The sequence below is a fragment of the Rhinoraja longicauda genome, chromosome 32 (genome assembly GCF_053455715.1).
Source record: "Rhinoraja longicauda isolate Sanriku21f chromosome 32, sRhiLon1.1, whole genome shotgun sequence".
Taxonomy (NCBI): domain Eukaryota; kingdom Metazoa; phylum Chordata; class Chondrichthyes; order Rajiformes; family Arhynchobatidae; genus Rhinoraja; species Rhinoraja longicauda.
In genome coordinates, this window is record NC_135984.1 from 20,788,191 (window position 1) to 20,810,862 (window position 22,672).

The window sequence follows — 22,672 nt, forward strand, 5'->3', positions numbered from 1 at the left end:
ATGTCACAGTGAGATTCATGCACAAGCATGCAAAGAGTTGCCACATAATGGGGCCGACTAACTTACCATATTCCATTTAATCCCCAATGGTCCCTCTTTGTTTTCGGCATTCACCCCCCGCCCCCAATGCCGGGTCCCCCTTTGCTCTCTCGGCAGACCCCCCCATGCTGGGTCCCCCTCTGTTATCTCGGCGGCCCCCAAACGCCGGGACCCTCTTTGTTCTCTTTGGAGATACAGCATGGGACAGGCCCTTCGGCCCACCAAGTCCATGCCGACCACCCATTCACACTACCCCCATGTTATCCCACATAAGCATCTACTCCCTGCACAGGAGGGGCAATTTAAAGGCCAATTAACCTACAATGCCTTTTGTGATCCACATCAGATGTTTGTGCAATACAGTAAGAATATCTAGAAATGTTGTTATAATCCTTAGTCTAGACCTATTTCTGAGAAATTCAAAGTAAAAAATTTGAATTGAGATCATTCCAGAATTGCTTTTTATTTCAATGACAATTAAAGTATTGACCTTTGAATTAAAAAAAGAAGAAGCATTAATTGGCATAATAAGAAAGATATTTGAACATTCTGTGAACTAATTACTATATTTCTTTTTTTTAACCCCGGGCAGAGTTTACAAACTGAGGTCTGACACACTCTCAGAGGACTGAAGAACATCCAGTCTTAATTAAACCATTGCTCTTCATCTCATTGGTGTGCTGCAGAAATATCACTGTTGTACCATAGAAAGCTTTAAAAATACTTGTTGACTTTGTTACATGTGACATTTTGTGGAGGAAAGTATGAATCATGCATCATAATATTCCTCCGCTGGCAATTATTAACAATATCCTACCAGTTACTAAATTTGATCACGGGTCCCCCAGAGACCACTCTCATTCAGCACAAATACTGATCTCATCCCAATACTTCACCAGATCGTGAGAAGAAAAAAACAGTAAAGACATTTTGCGGAGGAACAATCTCTCAGAGAAAGAAAATGAGCTGGGCACTCTCCTAATGTTTCCAACAATCTTTATATACAGATGCCCTTTAGGAATGAACTAGTTTGGCAGCATTCCAATAAGTAGCTTCCTCTCCCATGCAGTCTGCCTTTCCAGAGTGCATTGTTCAACAATACAATGGAGAAGGTATCACAAAATGCTGGAGTAACTCAGCGGTTCAGGCAGCATCTCAGGAGAGAAGGAATGGGTGACGTTTTCGGGTCGAGTCTGAAGAAGGGTCTTAAGATGCTGCCTGACCCACTGAGTTACTCCAGCATTTTGTGATACATTCGATTTGTACCAGCATCTGCAGTTATTTTCCTGATACAATAGAGAAAGCCGAATCAAACATTTTACCTGCTTATTCCTACGGATACAGCACAGCATGGTTCAATAACCTACTGTAGGCAAGACAACACCTTCCTGTTGCTTAATTCCGCCACGTATACACACACAGGCCAAAGCACTCCAACGGCGTGACCCTCTGACTCCCCAAGTAAAATTAAACTCTGATCATTTACACTGGCCTCTTCCCTCCCCCCCCCCCCCCCCCCCCCCCGAAGGAACTGTGATGAGAAGCTCTCCAACTGTGGCGGGATTTTACCTTTATGTGAGCGTGTGTACCACTTCTGAACTTGACAGTATAAATCCAATTCTCACTGATTTATTCCTCCTTATCGGTAACGGTTACTACTGTAGTTCCGATGAATTATTTATTATTCTTCAGTGGAGCTTTTCAGATCACAGGTGGATGTGTATTCCAATTTTTTTTTGTCTGTATCTGGAAATGAGCAGGGCAATAAATAATAAAACGAATGAGGTAACCAGTAAATTGCAACCTGAACCCACAATCATTAGTAATTTCTTATTGCCTTGATGAGCATCAAATGTTCAAATATCTGGTGCCTGTTTTGATTGTTGGTTGTTTGTGAAGTCTGTTCAAATGGGGCGTTAAATGGCTGTAAATGATAGGATTAATCTCATTGCAATGACTTGTGAATAAATACCTTCGATTTGTACCAGCTCCTGTGCCAAGCTGCCATCTTACCTAATGAACTTATTCACAAAATGCTGGAGTAACTCAGCAGGTCAGGCAGCATCTCGGGAGAGAAGGAATGGGTGACGTTTCAGGTCGAGACGCTTCTTCAGACTGATGTCAGGGGGGCGGGACAAAGGAAGGATATAGGTGGAGACAGGAAGATAGAGGGAGATCTGGGGAGGAGAGGAAGAGAGGGACAGAGGAACTATCTAAAGTTGAAAGTTGAACTATCTAATGAACTATCAGACTCTTCCTCAATTGTTACGCCTTTGCCTCAAAGGGATCCAGTCATTCAGAATCAAGCTGTTTCATTTTTATGTTTTTGATCTGTCGAATGGAAGTTTGAAAGCTAGTGATGTCAACAAAGCAGATTTTCATGTTTTAAAGGAGGTACGATAAGAAGTGAGAGATCATGAGCTCTAGGACAATTCAACGCTAATCGAATCGAAAGATGAAAAGATGGGATGAATTATGAGATGGTAACCTCCTCTATTGAGTCTGGATTGTAAAGGTCAATGGATAGACAGAACTTGTGTAAGAAGGAACTGCAGATGTTGGTTTAAACTGAAGAAAGACACAAAAAGCTGAAGTAACACAGCGGGACAGGCAGCATCTCTGGAAGGAAGGAATGGGTGATATTTGAAGAAGGGTCTCAACCCGAAACGTCACCAATTCTTTCTCTCCAGAGATGCTGCCTATCCCACTGATGGACAGAACTTTATGGTGGCATTGTTAGTCCTAATTCATGTGACAAAATCTCTCAGAACTTTATAAAACACTGAAAGTATTCAGCGCCTAATGTCATACTGCCTCAGCAAGGAGCTCATTTATTTTCCATCTGATGAGGTTAATGATAATAAAGAATGAACAGTCTTGCATTTAAACAGCATCTTTTACCTGTGATATCCCAGAGCACAAGTTAATGTGTGAAATAGACAGCACCAATATTGTAGGCAGACACGGCAGACAATTTGTCAAGGCAGGCAGCTCGGTCAAAGAAAGGTATTATTTTGTGACCTTAATTGTAAAATGGTCATTGGAAAACTATCCTGTTCTTTGACTTTAATACGCCTGAACAGCTTTGTTCCTTAAGTTACCCTCTTACCCTCTCAGTTAAAAACAAGAGGGTAGATTTTGATATTCTAGGTTAAATAGAGTGGAGGCGGAGGGTAAGGGAGAGAGTTTGGGGCTCAGGTCACTGGAACCAGAGATTTTGATGCCTACTTTAAAAAAATAGAATGTGAATTTTAAAATTGAGCAATTGATAAACGTTAATAAACATCACAAGAGACTGCTGTTGCTGGTAACATGAGCATAGCATCAAGGACTGGAGGTATTCAGCAGGTCAGTCAATATCTGTAGAGGGAACGGGCAGATAATGTTTTAGGACCCTTCGTCAGGCTGATGAGGAGAATATGGTTCAGTTCTTGTTACAGACTTTAGTAGGCATTGATGTTAAGAAATAAGTAAGTTTGGGTTCCTTGGAAGCAGATTCAGGAGAAGCTATAGTGGGGAATAGGGCAGTAGTTGGAATGTAAACTAATATATGTTATCGGAGAAAAGGCAATAAACAGACAGGAAATATTGCAGAATCGAGGATCGAAGGAGAATTAAGAACTTAATGTATCGGCAAATTAATAAAAACTGGAGAAATAAACCTAATTAACCCCATCCCCTGGTTCGATGTGCAGAAAGGAACTGCAGATACTGGTTTAAACCGAAGATAGACACAAAATGCTGGAGTAACTCAGCAGGATAGGCAGCATCCTAGAGGAGGGAAGGAATGGGTGACGTTTCGGGTTTAGACCCTTCTTCAGATTGAAAGTCTCGGCTTGTCTTAGAAGACCTTGCTGAGAAGAACACTCTTTGCAGGATGCTTGAGACCTTAAACATGAGTTAGGTGTTACAGAATTTTGTGAGTGCTTTTGGCATGGAGACAAAGCAATGGAAATAAGCGTTGAGCTAGGCAGTTGTGCAACAATCATCAATGCCACCATGGAGCAGGTGATATGCACATCCTTGATGTTTCTCACTCAGGATAGAGTCAGAGAGTCACACAACATGGAAACAGGCCCTTCGGCCCAACTTGCCCACACCGGCCAACATGTCCCATCTACACTAATCCCACCTGCCTGCGTTTGGCAGATATCCCTCTAAACCTGTCCTTTCCATGTACCTATCTAAATGCTTCTTAAACATTGCAATAGTACCTGCCTCAACTACCTCCTCCGGCAGCTCATTCCATACACCCACCACCCTTTGTGTGATAAAGTTACCCCTCATGTTTCTATCAAATCTTTCCCCCCTTACCTTACACCTATGTTGTCTGGTTCACCATTCCCCTTTTCTGGGCAAGAGGCTCTGTGTGTCTACCCAATCTATTCCTCTCATGATTTTGTACACTTCTATAAGGACACCCCTCATCCTCCTGATGGCCCAACTACAGTTACAACAATGCAAAGCAAGAGTACTAACTCAGCTAAATCAGTGAATAAATACCTTCGATTTGTACCAGCATCTGCAGTTATTTTCTTACACCAATCAGCTGCAATGCATTTTGAGAAGTTCCTTGTCTGCGAAAGTTAGATTTATTCTGTATCTGAGCTTGACATTATTTGAAAAAAGTTTTCAGATTGCCCACAGTGATGCCAAAATATCACCAAACTAATGAATTCACTGAAATATGAAGGATGAATATACATAATGCATCTTATTCAGACTTCTAAGGGAAGCAAACGAACAGAGGACGGGATGTGCAATGGGAGAATTAAGATGTGTGATAATTCTCCAACTCACCGAGATCATTATGTGGAAATCCAGCACACTTAATCTGGTTTCACAATGAATGGCATATGGAGTGAACAAACTGTGCATAATGTGAGACTCACTCATCATCCCTGAAAACACAATATTCCCAGAAAAACATGATTCGTCTTATTCTCTGGTAAAATATTCATTACATTTTCTTCTTTAAAAAAAACTTATCAATGCATCTGATACGAAACGATACGATAGAACTTTTTTCATCCCAGGGTAGAAACTGGTCTGGCAACAATCATGAAACACAATAAGACACATGAAATGAAAGTAATGAGTGGAAAGCCCAGGATTGGGGATGTGCAAAGACTGTGGAGGGGGTGGGTTGGGGGGGGGGGGGGGGGGGAGATGGAAGGGGAGTCAGTCTACCCCACGACACAAGGGGGAGGAGTTGTACAGTTTGATAGCCACAGGGTTAAAGGATCTCTTGTGGCGTTCTGTGCTGCATCTTGGTGGAACTAGTCTGTTGCTGTTTTTGCTGGGAATTGATCACTTGTATCCAACTCAAAGAAGCAAAAAAATCCCTGATTTGTATATCGACAGCATATTAAATAAGTGCCAAATCCATATTATTTTTTGAGCAATTTCTCTTTTATTTATTCCATACTTACCATGAAAGAATAATGTAAAAGAAACATGGATTTTGTCCTCTGTTAACTGTCAATTGTGACAGCTTAACTCAGTGGGGTCATCATTTCTATATATATATAACTATACTAATTAACGAGCGACAAATTGCAGTGGGACATCACATGGTCCTAGATCGCTCATCTGAATGGAAAAAATAAACCGATCAGTCAAAATATTTTGACCTGATAAGCCAAAACATTATGACCACCTGCCTAATATGCCGTTGGTCCTCCGTGTGCAGCCCCATGTGCAGCAGGGTGCGATGCACTGTGTATTGTGACACATTCCTCCCGTGACCACCATTAAAATTTTCTGTGACTTGTGCCACAGTAGACCTTCTGTCGGCTCGGACCAGACGGGATAGCCTTCGTTGCCTTCATGCATCGATGAGCTTTGGGCGCCCAACACCCTGTCGCCGGTTTGTGGTTTATCCCTCCTCGGACCACTGTTGGTAGGTACTCACCACTGCTGATTGGGAGCACCCCACAAGCCTTGCCGTTCATAGATGCTCTGACCCAGTCGTCTGGCCATAACAATTTAGCCCTTGTCAAAGTCGCTCCTGCCCATTTCTCCTGCATTCAACAACATCAACTTCAAGAACTGACTGTTCACTTGCTGCCTAATATATCCCACCCCTTGACAGGTGCCATTGTAACAAGACAATCAATGTTATTTACTTCGCCAATCAGTGGTCATAATGTTTTGGCTAATCAGTGTATATGAAAAAAGTAATTGCGAGATACCTAGCTTGTTTCTGAAGCAGTGGTGCAGCTGGGAGAGCTACTCTCTTACGGTGCCAGAGACCTGGGTTCGATCCTGACCTTGGGTGCTGTTTGTGTGGAGTTTTGGCATTCTCTCTGTGACCACGTGAGTATCCTCCGGCTTCTCCAGTTACCTCCCACATCCCAAAGACGTGCGGGGTTGTAGGTTAATTGCCCTCTGTAAAATTGTCCTTAATATGTAGGGAGTGGATGGGAAAGTGGGATAACTTTGAACTGGTGTGCACATAATGGCCCATCATTGGCTGGGGAAGACAGGGATGCAAGGAAGTGTGCAGTGGAACGAGCAGGACAATTGTGGGGGGGGGGGAAGGAAGGAAGGAATGCAGAAGTTACTCACAATTCGACAAATCAACGTTAGAGACACAGATACATAGACAATAGGTGCAGGAGTAGGCCATTTGGCCCTTCGAGCCAGCACCGCCATTCAATGTGACCAACATTCATACTGTTGGGTTGTAAGCCACCCAAGGGAGTGAAACAGACCGAGAAATCAAGTTACCTGAAGTTGTAGAATGCATTACTGAGTCCAGAACGCTAAGTGCTCACACCAAAACAAAATTATGTGCTGTTCATTAAGCTTGCACAGGGCCTCCCTATGACAGTACGAGACCACAGTCTGGGGTGGGAGCTAATTTACGTCCTCATCGCCCACCCTGGGTAGTTCTACGGCACTGGCAAAATTTGCAACAAAGTGTCAACTACGGTACTCTGAAGCACCAATGGCCACTTTTGATTGTTGTAGTTGACATACGAAAGAAGAAGAGCCACAGTCTGATATGTCGGAGTGGATGTCGAATGGTGAATTGTACTGGTGGGAAGAAACTGGAAGCTCAGGGTTGTCCCTGCTGACTGAACTCAGTTGTTCTGCAGGGGCGAACAATATTGCAAAACAACAAATAGTTTCCTTTTCCATCTTGACAAAGAGTCTCCAATCTGAACCATTGACTCATTTTCCCCTCCCATAGATACTGCTGAGTATTTCCAGCTTTTACTCTAACTTTCAAGCATCTGCGGATTTTTAATGTTATCTTTCTCCTTTGCCAGATGTGGCCATTTTGTACGTTGTCGTGCTTTACCTCAATACAGCAAAATGCAAATATTACAACTTATTTTATGTTGATTTCAGGGAATGTTTTTTCCAAATTCCTCCATGATTAACAGTTTCTGCTGATTTCTATTATTTTTATATAGGAAAATAACTGCAGATGCTGGTACAAATCGAAGGTATCACAAAATGCTGGAGTAACTCAGCAGGTCAGACAGCATCTAGGAGGGAAGGAATGGGTGACGTTTCAGGTTGAGACCCTTCTTCAGACTTATTATTATTATTATTATTTTTATGTGCAGGTTTATTATTTATAATCTATTATTTTTATGTGCAGGTTTAAACACTGGAGCATCCATCCAATGGCATTTGTATGAATAATCGGAGATGTTAATTGGCAGTTCCTTCAATTCAAGAAAATATATCAATATATTAATTCAGCCCCTGAAAATATGATAAGAAACTCGACTGATGGTTCTGATTGCTAAAGTGAAACAGATCAGAGATCCTCTGTCATTGATGCTCTTGTGATCATTGTGGTCAACAAGATTCATGCAAATCAAATAGATATGAATCTTCAGGGTGGACTCTCGATGAATGCACTTTTCTTGTGAATTTAAGAAAGTGCTTTGTATTCATTTTGTTTGTTCAATTCTTTCAACACAGACAGACAGTTTACTTGGATGTAGCTTATTTTCAAAATTATAGCCTCCACTGTCTATACACGGTGCGGCATGGTGGCGCAGCGGTAGAGTTGCTGCCTTACAGCGAATGCAGTGCCTGAGACTCAGGTTCGATCCTGACTAACGGGCGCCGTCTGTACGGAGTTTGTACGTTCTCCCCGTGACCTGCGTGGGTTTTCTCCGAGATCTTCGGTTTCCTCCCACACACCAAAGACGTACAGGTATGTAGGTTAATTGGCTGGACAAATGTAAAAATGGTCCCTAGTGGGTGTAGGATAGTGCTAATGTGCGGGGATCGCTGGGCGGTGCGGACCCGGTGGGCCGAAGGGCCTGTTTCCGCATTGTATCTCTAAATCTAAATCTACATGTTCTGTTTAATTCTTACAGCTCTTACATTCCATATATTAGGATCCATTTCTTCCTTTGTGTTGTTTGGTGAGGAACTTGAACTTGGTACATCCTTTCAGTGTTACCTCTGGGATTTGAACAAACTGATAGAGCCAGAATAACCAGAATGGATAGAAAATTGGATGGCAGACAGGAAACAAAGAGTTGGGATTAACGGGTCCCTTTCAGAATGGCAGGCAGTGACTAGTGGGGTACCGCAAGGCTCGGTGCAGGGACTGCAGCTATTTACAATATACATTAATGACTTAGATGAACATAAAATTAGCAAATTTGTGGAAGACACAAAGCTGGGTGGCAGTGTGAACTGTGAGGAGGATGTTATGAGGATGCAGGGTGATTTGGACAGGTTGTGTGAGTGGGCAGATGCATGGCAGATGCAGTTTAATGTGGATAAATGTGAGGTTATCCACTTTGGTGGTAAGAACAGGAAGGCAGATTATTATCTGAGTGAAATGGGGAAGTACAACAAGATCTGGGTGTCCTTGTTCATCAGTCACTTAAAGTTAGCATGCAGGTACAGCAGGCAGTGAAGAAAGCTAATGGCATGTTGGCCTTCATGACAAGAGGAGTTGAGTATAGGAGCAAAGAGGTCCTTCTGCAGTTGTACAGGGTCCTGGTGAGACCGCACCTGGAGTACTGTATGCAGTTTTGGTCTCCAAATTTGAGGAAGGATATTCTGGCAATTGAGGGAGTGCAGTATACGTTCACCAGGTTAACTCCCGGAATGGCGGGATTATCGTATGTTGAAAGACTGGAGCGACTAGGCTTGTATATGCTGGAATTTAGAAGGATGAGAGGGAATCTTATTGAAACATATAAGATTATTAAGGGATTGGACATGTTAGAGGCAGGAAATATGTTCCCAATGTTGGGGGAGTCCAGAACCAGGGGCCACAGTTTAAGAATAAGGGGGTAGGCCATTTAGAACGGAGATGAGGAAAAACCTTTTCAGTCAGAGAGTTGTAAATCTGTGGAATTCTCTGCCTCAGAAGGCCGTGGAGGCCAATTCTCTGGATGCTTTCAAGAGAGAGCTAGATACAGCTCTTAAAGATAGCAGGGTCAGGAGGTATGGGGAGAAGGCAGGAACGGGGTACTGATTGTGAATGATCAGCCATGACAACATTGAATGGCGCTGCTGGCTCGAAGGGCCGAATGGCCTACTCCTGCTCCTATTGTCTATTGTCTATTGACTATTTTAATGAAATTACCCCAAATCACACAGTAAACATACATAAACGGCATATTGTACACATATGCTCGATATAAAGATAACCGCATTACTATAAGATGCAATACACTCCAGATGCTGGATATCAAAAATAGAAACAAAAAAAAGACAAGAGATACTTGTGTAGGAAGGAACTGCAGATGCTGGTTTATACCAAAGATACCCACAAAATGCTGAAGTAACTCAGCAGGTCAGGCAGCATCTCTGGAGAAAGGGAATAGGTGATGTTTTGGGTCGGAACCCTTCTTCAGACTGATTGAAGTGGGGGGTGGGGGAGCGATAACATTGCCTGGTCATCATTGGCAACGGTATCTGACATGAAAATGGTCAAGGTTATGATCAAGGTGTGGGAATTGAAAGGCAAGATAAGGATTTTCATACCATCAATGGGTTGTAAATTAGAATAGATCATGAGATTTGGGAAAATTGGGATGGAAGAGCCAAGCATGAGACTGGCAGCAGCTTCTGTGGTACAGTATTTGCCCTGTTGCTATGCATAGCCTCAACAATAGCTGCTTTAATAGTGATCAACTCCACTACTTCAACTGGGGGTCAGGTCATGCAGGTGAATCTATCTGTCCAGCCGATTGCAGAGAGCGCAGCGGTAGAGTTGCTGCTTTACAGCGAATGCAGCGCCGGAGACTCAGGTTCGATCCTGACTACGGGTGCTGCACTGTAAGGAGTTTGTACGTTCTCCCCGTGACCTGCGTGGGTTTTCTCCGAGATCTTCGGTTTCCTCCCACACTCCAAAGACGTACAGGTATGTAGGTTAATTGGCTGGGTAAATGTAAAAATTGTCCCTAGTGGGTGTAGGATAGTGTTAATGTACGGGGATCGCTGAGCGGCACGGACTTGGTGGGCCGAAAAGGCCTGTTTCCGGCTGTATGTGTATGATATGATGATATGATATATAGAGATACATAGAGATATATAGAGATATATAGAGATATATAGAGATATATAGAGAGAGAGGAGGAGGAGGAGGAGGAGGAGGAGGAGGAGGAGGAGGAGGAGGAGGAGGAGGAGGAGGAGGAGGAGGAGGAGGAGGAGGAGGAGGAGGAGGAGGAGGAGGAGGAGGAGGAGGAGGAGGAGGAGGAGGAGGAGGAGGAGGAGGAGGAGGAGGAGGAGGAGGAGGAGGAGGAGGAGGAGGAGGAGGAGGAGGAGGAGGAGGGAAGACAGACAGACAGACAGACAGACAGACAGACGACTGTGTGTGTGTGTGTGTGAAAGAGACAGGAAAACAAATGAATGTTTAGTCCGTCCTGATTTTTGGTAGATGAGCAATCGGGATGCAGTGAAATACAATTGTTCTTGTCCTTTACAGATGTAGGCTAGCTTTAAGCAGTACAGCCTAGCTTTAATTTGAGCCAGTTTATCATAACATTTGTCACTGGTGAAGGATCCAAGTGGACAACAGGAGAGTTAGCACCGCGCGCTCCCTCCCTTCATGAGAATGAATAGGCTACACAAAGTTGCCCTGCTGTCAGCCACACGATCAGCAGACTTGAGCTCATTACTCCTTTTGGATAGTCTATTGGTGGGCTATATTTGGCCCCTATTAGGTGCCACCAAGACATCTAAAGTAATAAGCAAAGGATTGATAATTTCAATACCACTGTATTATTGCATCCATCTCATATAGAAAAATCAGGGTCTCATTTGGTACATTAGCTGACAAAAATTACCAGCTAACGACATGCTCCAAACAATCTCAAGGGCATTTCCTACCTACATCTAATTAGTGTGGGAAATGATTAAATAATAATATTAAATCCTAACTATAGTACAGTCGCATGAGAAACAGTATGCTGCGGTTTAATAACCCATCTAGTTTCTACCCTTTAGTTATTTGTGCATATTGGGATGTTAGTTTAAAACATCTTATTTTATTACTTAACTCTCAGTGTTTCCTAATGTTTTGGTTTCTATGGCAAACATCAGCTTCCTTCTTTAAAGGACAATTTAAGCATAATTTCTGAATTAGTCACAATTGACAGGCTAATTGTGTTCAGTTTCAGTTGGGAGGAGAGGCCTATCAAACAGTTAGCCTCGTGATACTTTAAATAGTAATCATAGTCATAGTCATACTGTATGGAAACAGGCCCTTCAGCCCAACTTGCTCACACTTACCAACATGTCCCATCTACACTAGTCCCACTTGCCTGTGTTCAGCCCATATCCCTCTAAACCTGTCCTATCCATGTACCTGTCTAATTGCTTCTTAAACGTTGCGATAGTCCCTGCCTCAACTACCTCCTCTGGCAGCTCATTAAATCCACCCACCTCCATTTGTGTGAAAAGGTTACCCCTCAGCTTCCTATAACATCTTTCCCCTTCACCTTAACCCTATGCACTCTGGTTCTCGATTCCCCTAAAGAGGTTAAACTGGAAAGGGTGGCAGAAATATCCTAAATAAAGGAACATGCTGGAAACACTCAGGCAGCATCTGTGTAAAGAGAAACATAATTATAGTTTCAGATTTGAAACCCTTTGTTTTAACAGGGAAATAAGTATCTTATTTTGTTCATTCAAATGGCTTATTGTATTTGCTCAGGGTTTTGGCATTACATTGGTTGGTATCCTAATCTCGGAAAATTAAATACTGAAGAACCTAAAAAAGCTTTGGCACACAAAGATCAGGTGGGGATGAAGAATGGAATGAGAATAGACTGGATAATGAGGAAATAGTGATTTTATCCCCAGACCAGAGATGGTTGAGGTGAAATTTATGGAAGTGTTAAGAATTATGAGGGATTTGCATGAAGTGAACATGAGAATATTTTCATCGGCATGAAGTTTGGTAATTAAAACATTAAGTTAAAATAATTAGCTAACAAATGACAAGGGAATAGAATTTAAAAAAACACTGGAACATGTAATACTTTGCCTGCAAGGAAATGCAGGCAGATTCAAGAGGAACTTTCAAATAGAAATTCTATGGATGGAGACCGAAAAATAAAAATAAATTGGACAGTTGTGATGAAATGGCAAAGGAGTGGGACTGAGTGGATGACTCTTTGCAAGAGAAGATACACTCACGATGGTCCTTTTGTGTCGTATGAGTCTACAATTTAATTCATCTTCCTTTCATAGGTGTCTGAGGATTTTGGATGAGTCATGCTATTTCTTGCTTACCCAATTTCTATTTAGCTAATCAAGAACGCAAACTTTTGAAGGAAAATATCTGCCGGGGCATTGACTAATGTGACTTTGTGCAGGCTCGCTGCTGGTGTGCCATTGTAATTTCGAAGGGAATGTGATTGCAGCTGCGATCTTCAAAGCACTGATTCAAAATCTAGGATCTCAAGTAATAAAAATGACATTAGGTTCCCATAAGTATCTTAACTCTTCAATTAGATATCAGTGAATATGGCTAGGAAGTGAAAGTTAGAGCACAAACAATGTTAAGTCAGGACACAAACTGGAGGAACAGCACCTCATATTGTGCTTGGATATCTTATGACCCAAAGGTATGATCTTTGAATTCTCCAGTTTTAGGTAGCCTCTAGTAAACCCCCTTTTCCCTTCTCCTTCCCCACACCCCCCCCCCCCACCCCCCTCAGCCTCCCTATGCCACATCTGCACTTGCACCGATTTCACCCCCCCCCATTCCTTCTTCTGACTTCACAATTCGCAACTCCTCAGTCCTTTTGTCCCACACCCTTTTTTTGCATCTCTGGTCTTTGTCCAGCCATCTGTCTGAAGAAGGGTCTTGACCCAAAACGTCACCCATTCCTTCTCTCCAGAGATGCTGCCTGTCCCGCTGAGTTACTCCAGCATTTTGTGTCTACCTTCGATTTAAACCAGCATCTGCAGTTCTTTCCGACACATCTGCCTATTGGACTTCCCCCTCACCCATGTTCATCTATTACTGCTATGCTTTGTCCTGCCCTTCCTCTCTTCTAGATTTTTTCCTCCCCACTAACTTGAAACATCAACTATCCATGTTCTCTATGAATGCTGCCTGACTCATTGACACTTTGTGTCTTTTTTTTGTAAACCAGCATCTGCAGTTCCTTGTTCCTACTTATTCAGAACAGAGCTAGGTGCTTTCAACTGGTAGCTGTCAGGTGGAAGTCCACATGCAGATACTTCCAGGGTTACTTCAGGCCCAACTTATTGATGCCCCGTACACATGAATGGGCATTTGGGAATCCGGTGAGATGGATGGGGACAGGTTTTACGAGCTGCTGTAGGGTAGGAACAGGGTATTTCCTTCTTTCCACACATCACCCCCACCCTTCAACACCCCCGATGCATAACACCCAGAGATGGAATGAGCAGAGCGCTGAGCAGACCACTTGCTCTCTCACTGAGTCAGTGAGGCTTGTTTGCTCTCCCATCACAGTAGTTTCTCTGAACCTCTCTCCGCACACTGCTTTTGTTCATTTCTGACTTAAGGATATATCGAGTTGGGGCCAGTACTCACGAACAGAACCCAGTGTGACCTAGGGGACTCCCCCAAGGAAATATAGTTTAAACCAATGAATAAGCACAACTCTCACAGTGCCCACTCATATGTGTCCTCAATTCTCAATCGTTAACCATCTACTCTGAAGTGGCACCCTCTGAAGTGGCAGGTAATTCACAATTTATCTGCTTTAATGATTTATGGCTCAATTTACAAGTGGCCTATTTTTATGAAATACTTTGGATACTTATAGACGGCATGAGAAACTAAGTAGCAAAGCAATTCAGATCCCAGAGTTACAGAAATTGAAATAATAAGATGGTTATTGTTCCTTCATTTTAACTGAGGTTTACATGCTTGAGCTATGCAAATATTGTGAAATAACCCCCTTAGAAACAAAACAAAAACTCACTGAAATCCATGCGCAGTTGAGAAGATGATATTGTGATGGCATGCAATGCATAAAACATGAGTAGCAGCTAGTCTGCTGCAACCACTAACAATTATAAATTAGGAAATAAAATAATGTGGACTTTTTCTCGTGGCCTGAAGGAAATTTAATACATTTTCATGATTTGACACCACTGAGGCCTCTGTTTTGTTGTCTGGAATTACTAACTGATTTTTCTGCCTCAGGTCTTTGGCAATAACTTTGATATTGTTGCAGATCCTCTTGCTCAGCTATTTTACCCACATGTTCTCTTAAAAAAGAGTAAACAGATGAAATCCACATTTGCAAAATGTCAAAACAAAAATCACCTTCTTTATCAATTGTGTCTGATTCCACCACCTTCTCTTGAAGCAAGTTCCAGATATCAGGCACACTCAGTGTTAATAGACAATAGACAATAGACAATATTGTAGGCCATTCGCCCCTTTGAGCCAGCACCGCCATTCAATGTGATCATGGCTGATCATTCACAACCAGTACCCCGTTCCTGCCTTCTTCCCATCCCCCCTGACTCTGCTATCTTCAAGAGCTCTATCTAGCTCGCTCTTGAAAGCATCCAGAGAATTGGCCTCCACTTTTAAAATATTTTAAAATGTTTTAAAAATATTTTCCATCAATTCCCCTTTCAAGACCCTTTCTCTCACATAAACCTAAACCCACTTAGGTTTGATACCACAAACATGGGGAGGGGAGGGGAGGAAAAATTTAAATCTACGATTCCATCTAGTGATTTTTACATGACTCACAGAGCCAGGTTTCATTCATGAGCCTCTTTTTTTGGCTCTCCCCCCATTTGAATCGTTTCATCAGGTCATCCTCCAAACTCATCCTAAGGGTTCTGTAGATCATGCTGCTTGCCACTGGGACCCTGATGTTCCTTGCCTTTCAATTCACGAGGGAGCATCGCTAGCCAAGAATCAATTCAGAAATGGAGATGCAGCAAAAGCCTTGCCTTTAATTATCTCGCCAAGTGGCTCACGCTCCAGACAGAATTATGTTAATGACAGCAATGTGGAGCAGCACATCCAGCTCAGTAATTATTCCCATCTGCAATAATCTATATGCTCATTAAAATCTAATGTATCATTAATAAATACATATAAATTGCAGCATGAGTCATTCTAATGGTTTCCTAGAAAGATCCAGTCGGCCTCCGCTATTGAAGCTGGCATCTATACAGATCCTCAAGTTCAGGATTAGACAATTAACTACCATATTTGTGTGTTACTCGCTGTAAAGAGGAAAATTAGGGCACCGTGAAAATAACAGCTTCATTTACTCGTAATAACAGAACAAAAACATTGGGTACAATATGAATGAGGGAGTGCACTTACAGACACACACAAACCGTGTAACTCTTATACATTCTGGGCAGCTGGTAGAGTTGCTGCCTTATAGCGCCAGAGACCCTGGTTCGATCCTGACTACGGGTGTTGGCTAAGTGGAGTATGTACGTTCTCCCTGTGATCGCATAGGTTTTCTCCGGGTACACCGATTTCCACCTACACTCCAAAGGCATGCAGGTTTGCATGTTAATTGGCTTCTGTAAATTGCACCGAGTGTGTAGGATGAGAAACTGAGATAACATAGAACATATAGTATAAGACAATAACTGCAGATGCTGGTACAAGTCGAAGGTATTTATTCACAAAATGCTGGAGTAACTCAGCAGGTCAGGCAGCATCTCAGGAGAGTAGGAATGGGTGACGTTTTGGGTCGAGACCCTACTTCAGACTGAACATAGAACATGGCCGATGCTGACTTGGTCGGCCAAAGGGCCTGTTTCCACACTGTATCTCTCTAAACTCTAAAGTTGGCAGAACTGCTTTAGCCATAGAGTCAGAGATTTGTACAACACAGAATCAAGCCCTTAAGGCCACCACATTCATATTGACCATTTCCCCCACAAATGGCACTATGGTATCTGCCTCTATCAGCACCACTGGCAGTGTGTTCCAGACACCCACCATTCTCCGTGTAAAAAACGTGCCACGCACAGCTCCTTGAAACTTGGTCCCTGCCGCCTTAAAGCTATGCCCGCTAGCCAGTGACTTTCCTCTCCAGAAAAGAATGGTGTTCTTTGCCCAATTATTGTTACATTCCATTAACTTAATAAGTAGAGTCTGATGGTTTGCATTACTAACAGGTCATCCAATTTCTTGGTTGCCACCTTCCTACAAACCTTATTCCTATTATTTTCTCCAGCCCTATCCCTTTTACCGAAAGTACAGAGGGACAAAATCAACGATAATAGAGCAGAGCAAGATCGACAACTCGACCCGAAAAACAGTAGTACGTCATGGCGCCATTTTAGAAGGCAAAAGCTTGCAGAAACATTTTAAAAGAAAAATAACAAAAATCTGTGAGATATACTCTGCATTTTTATGGTATCATCACACATACTGTTTCCCCCAAAACACTGATTACACCTGCGAGAGGCATAGCGATCGGCGGGTTTTGCTTACTAAAATGGCGGACGTTACACTCCTTTGCGTACTACACTTCAGTACAGGCGATTTCGACGGAGTGGTTCATCTTGCTCCTCTAGTATCATTGGACAAAATGGAAGAGGAACAAAGGGTGGTATTGATATGTGTTTCAGAACACAGTTTGCCATGTTTTGGTAAAAAGGGAAGACACCACGGCCTCTGAATGGTGCCAACAGGGTGAGACTTCCAGTTGTAATTTAATCAGCAATGAGCCCGCTGATATTACTGTTGAAAAGATTGTTGGAACATGTAAAGTGGCCACATGGAAAACAGCCTTCTTGTGCTGAAGAGGCCAGATCCAAGGAGGTCTTCACCTTAACAAAGAAGGCCGCCAAAGTCTTGGATCAATTATTTGAAGAGAAACACCCGGAACTGCAGATGCTGGAATCTTAAGCAAAATACAAAGCGCTGGAGGAACTCAGCGGGTCAGGCAGCATCTGCGAGAACATGGATAGGCAACGCTTCAGGTTGGGACCCTTCTTCAGACTACAGAAAGGTCCCGACCCTAAACATCATTTATCTGGTCCACCCACAGATGCTGTTCTGAGTTCTGAGTTCCTCCTTCACTGTTCTGATCAATTAATTTGTTCTTCAAATGGGGTCTTTTTAGGAGGGCTGGAGGGAACAATGAGTGTTACTATCAGTGAGCCTTTCAGTAGTGCCCAGGTTTGAAGAAATTATCAATGCAGATATACAAAGCTAATTTTGATATCATAGAGGAGTCGAAAAGCTGAGTAAGTTGGCAGCTCAGCTTCTGATATAGCGGAAATTTCACCTAAACCATGTATTTTCCCAGAGTTGAACGGTTCAATTTCCTCTCCCAAACAACAGGGCAATCCACCTAGACCGATGGAAAATAGTGACTTACAGACAGCAAAATGGTGTTCATGGAAAACCTCATGTTGTGGTGACACCTGGTGGCAACCCAAGGGCAGAACGAACCATCGGCGCGAGAGGGCGGCGTCTCGGTGTGGGAGGCGCTAGCCACGGGGTCGGTACCTGAGTTGGTATTTAAGGCCGGGCAACGCCCGTCACGGGTGTTGGAGTAGGGAGCTGTATTGGAGAGAATAAACACGTCTAGTGCACGCAACTTGTGTCCGATTAGGTTTTGACGGGACTCCTTCTCGTCCCGTTACAAGGTTTTAATTTTGAGCAAGGGCGGCACGGTGGCGCAGCGGTAGAGTTGCTGCCTTACAGCGAATGCAGCGCCGGAGACTCAGGTTCGATCCTGACACGGGCGCCGTCTGGACAGAGTTTGTACGTTCTCCCCTTGACCTGCGTGGGTTTTCTCCGAGATCTTCGGTTTCCTCCCACACTCCAAAGACGTACAGGTATGTAGGTTAATTGGCTGTGCAAATGTAAAAATTGTCCCTAGTGGGTGTAGTATAGTGTTAGTGTGCGGGGATCGCTGGGCGGCGTGGACCCAGTGGGCCGAAGGGCCTGTTTCTGCGCTGTATCTATTTTTTTTTAAAAGCGAATTAAAAGCGAAAGAGAATTAATCTTATTTTTAGAGCGGAATAATTTTCATCTTCTTGCTCCCAGTGCAGTTCTTTACCATAATTAATTTAAAGTTCAATGATGACTGCCAGAGGTGAAGCACTGAGGTGCTATTTAAGTTGGGATTCCTTGAACAATTAGGAAGATCCACACTTCCTCGAATATCGTCTTTTCAGTAAAAGCAACACTTGCAAGTAAAGTAAGACGAAACCCGTAAACAAATGTCTAATACACGTCTAAAATTGCAACAGGATCCTCGATTTACTAACCAAAAACTATTTAGGCCAAACTTGGACTTGAACAATTTCTTGGACTAAGTTCTCCTGTGTCTCATGAATGGAACAAATCTAAATTTGTGTGGATAAAGATAAGAAGGTAGTATTAATTGACAGCTGACATGGCAGATTTGGCGAGATGATCAGCCTATGTACAGCTCGGACTACATTTCATGAATGGAGGACATGTGCTGAAGGACCTTACGAAGAGATAAGAAGCAGAGAGATATTGATGTAGATATATGTCAAACAAGGTTTGCCGTATCACAAAATGCTGGAGTAACTCAGCGGGTCAGGCAGCATCTAAGAGAGAAGGAATGGGTGAAGTTTCGGGTCGAGACCCTTCTTCAGTCTGTGTGTCTACCCAATCTATTCCTCTCATGATTTTGTACACTTCTATAAGGACACCCCTCATCCTCCTGATGGCCTAACTACAGTTACAACAATGCAAAGGAAGAGTACTAAATCAGCTAAATCAGTCAGTCTGAAGAAGGGTCTCGACCTGAAACGTCACCCAGTCCCTCTCTCCAAGATGCTGCCTGACCTGCTGAGTTACTCCAGCATTTTGTGATACCTTCGATTTGTACCAGCATCTGCAGTTATTTTCCTACAAGGTTTGCCGTGATCATCTGGCCAAGGGGAAGGCACCAATGGACAGTGTATCAGGGTGAGCGTTCCATTTGTAATCTGATCAACAATGAACCCACTGAAAATGTTGTCAATAGAATCATTGGAATATCCAAAGTTAGCACTTGTGCAAAACTGCTATCTTGTGCTGAATAGGCCAAATTCAACGAGGTTCACCTTGTTAAGGAAGGTGAAGAACCTTCCAACCAAAGACTAGGATCTATCGCTTATTTCTTCTAAATGGAGCTTTCAGGAACACAGATAAATGGTCCACTTGAGAGAGTGAATTAAAGTAACATACCTATCTATTAATTGAATGACCGGGCATGCTGAACAATCATTTAGTGATTAGTCCAATGTGTTGTTATTTTATAGATATTATACACAAAATGTGGAGGAGTAAATCAGCGGGACAGGCAGCATCTCTGGAGAGAAGGAATGGGTGACGTTTCAGGTCGAGACCCTTCTTCAGACAGACTGATCTGTCTGAAGAAGGGATTTGACCCGAAACGCCACCCATTTCTTCTCTCCAGAGATGCTGCCTGTCCCGCTGAGTTACTCCAGCATTTTGTGTCGATCTTTGGTTTAAACCAGGATCTGCAGGTCCTTCCAACACACACACACACACACACACACATACACACACATATATATATATGACTCTTGCACTTGAAGCAAATTAACATGGAAAGTGCAACAACAGCCAGTTCACCGCTTCGCTTCATCAGCCCCATTACTCCCAAGATATAGGGCGGCCCAGTGGCGCAGAGGTAGAGTTGCTGCCTTACAGTGCCAGATACCCAGGTTCGATCCTGACTAAGGGTGTTGTCTGTACAGAGTTTGTATGTTCTTCCTGTAGTCTAAAGTAACTGAAGGATAAAGGAAAGTACCGAAGGAGAAATAAATGATGGGACAGTGAAACGACAATAGAAGTAAAACACTATTTTTGTGGTGACACGGTGGTGCAGCGGTAGAATGCTGCCTTACAGCGCCAGAGTCCTGGATTCAATCAACGTTTGTACGTTCTCCCTGTGACCGTTGGGTTTTCTCTGGGTGCTTCTGTTTCCTCCAACACTCCAAAGATGTGCAGTTTTGTAGGTTGATTGGCTTTTGTCACTTGTCCCTAGTGTGTTGGGAAGAACTAGTGTACGGGTGATCATAGGTCGGTGTGCACTTGGTGGGCCAAAAGGCCAGTTTCCACCCTTTAACACTAAACTAAACTAAACTAAACTAAACTAAACTAAACTAAACTAAACTAAACTAAACTAAGCTAAACTAAACTAAACTAAACTAAACTAAACTAAACTAAACTAAACTAAACTAAAGTTAAACTAAAATATTGGGTAGAGATGTGGCAGCGGCGAATCAATATAAAGTAGGAAAGGAAAATATATCACCTAGTATGTTTGTGTCATAATTAAATAGATACGAAGGACGCCTGCCATTAGCATCATGCCTGCATAATTGACACAATTACTGAGTAAACAAATCCATTGATTAAAGCACTAAATGTTGGCGTGTCATTACTAGTGTCAGAATTGACTGTAGAATTTACCTTTAGTTAAAACAATTGAACATCGTGCGCTGTTATGGGATGAATTAAAATTCACTGGAGGTGAGGTGCAGTCAGTGTTCTCAATGAGCTGCTAAGTGGCCCTGAATGGGGGAAGATGTGACCTTTCATGACGCACGGATGGCCCCACAGTGACAGCCAAAGGTGTCAGGGAAGAATTACTTATGGCAATGTTTCGCTTTCTTTAGAAATCTCACTCAATCAAGGCACAAAAATAAAACATCACGTTATCACCTGCAGTTTATTGGTGAATTTGAAGGTGAGCTAACCTCCATGAGTGAATGTGTTCAGGTTTTCCGCACCACCTTGAGGTGATGCTGATTACTGGAAGGTCACACAGAATTTATAGAACTAAAATAGGTCATTCAGCCAAATAGGTCGTGCCCCATCTTCTCCATGTTTTTGAGTCTTTGTGAATGTACTGAGACACATTATGATTATATCCATATATATTCATCTTTGAAGGGAGAACATTTTCTGCTTGCACTTTGAGAAAACTGAATGTGTCAGACTATATGTGACAACGTTAACTCGTAACAAAGCAGGCCACTACAAGACTCTCCTGTCCAATAGGATTGTAATATGAACATGCAGATGCAGAGTGAAAAGCAGATACATATATACTAATGTATTTTTTTGTTTTAAAGCAACAATGAGTTCGATCCTGACCTGGGGTGGAGTTTGCATGGTTTCCCTGTGATCGTGTGGGTGCTCTGATTTCCTTCCACATTCCAAAGACGTGCAGGTTTGTAGGTTAATTGGCCACTGTAAAATTGCACCTAGTATGTAGAGAATGGGTGTGAAAGTGGGATAAGATAGAATTGGTGTGAATATTAATGGTTGGCGTGGACACGGTGGGCAGAAGGGCCAGTTTTGATGCTGTATCTTGTAAAAAAAGAGATTCACGTAACACCAATAAATAGATTCAGAGCAACAGTTATAAATCTAGTCCAATAAACAGTTTTAAAAATCTTCCTGACACCCCTGTGCAGATTTTGGGATTATTTTAACTTGTGGACTGTTTATTTCTAGATTTGATCCCAAGGTCTGCTTCTTCATTTGAGTTGCTTAGATTTGCTGCTTCATGAAATCAACAGTGGATCCAAGTTGGGCACAACTTAATGGGTCAATATCCAACTTGTCTGAAGAAGGGTTCCAACTCAAAACGACACCCATTCTTTTACAATGTTTTCAGGTTTTTTCTTCCAACCTCCCTTCCATTAACTCCATCTACACTTCACGTTGCTTCAGCAAGACCACTGCCAAAATCAAAGACCAGTCTCACCCTGGTCACGCCTCTTCTCCCCTCTCCTATCAGGCAAGAGGTACAGAGGTTTCAAAACGCATACCTCCAGATTCAGGCAGTTTCGTCTCAGCTGTTATCAGGCAACATGCAGATGCAGAGTGAAAAGCAGATACATATATACTAATGTATTTTAGTACGGGGCAGCACGGTGGCGCAGCGGTAGAGTTGCTGCCTTACAGCAAATGCAGTGCCAGAGACCAGGGTTCGATCCTGACTACGGGTGCTGTCTGTACAGAGTTTGTATGTTCTCCCCGTGACCTGCATGGGTTTTCTCCGAGATCTTCGGTGTCCTCCCACACTCCAAAGATGTACAGGTATGTAGGTTAATTGGCTTGGTAAAAAATTGTCCCTAGTGGGTATAGGATAGTGTTAATGTGCGGGGATCGCCGGTCGGCGCGGACCTGGTG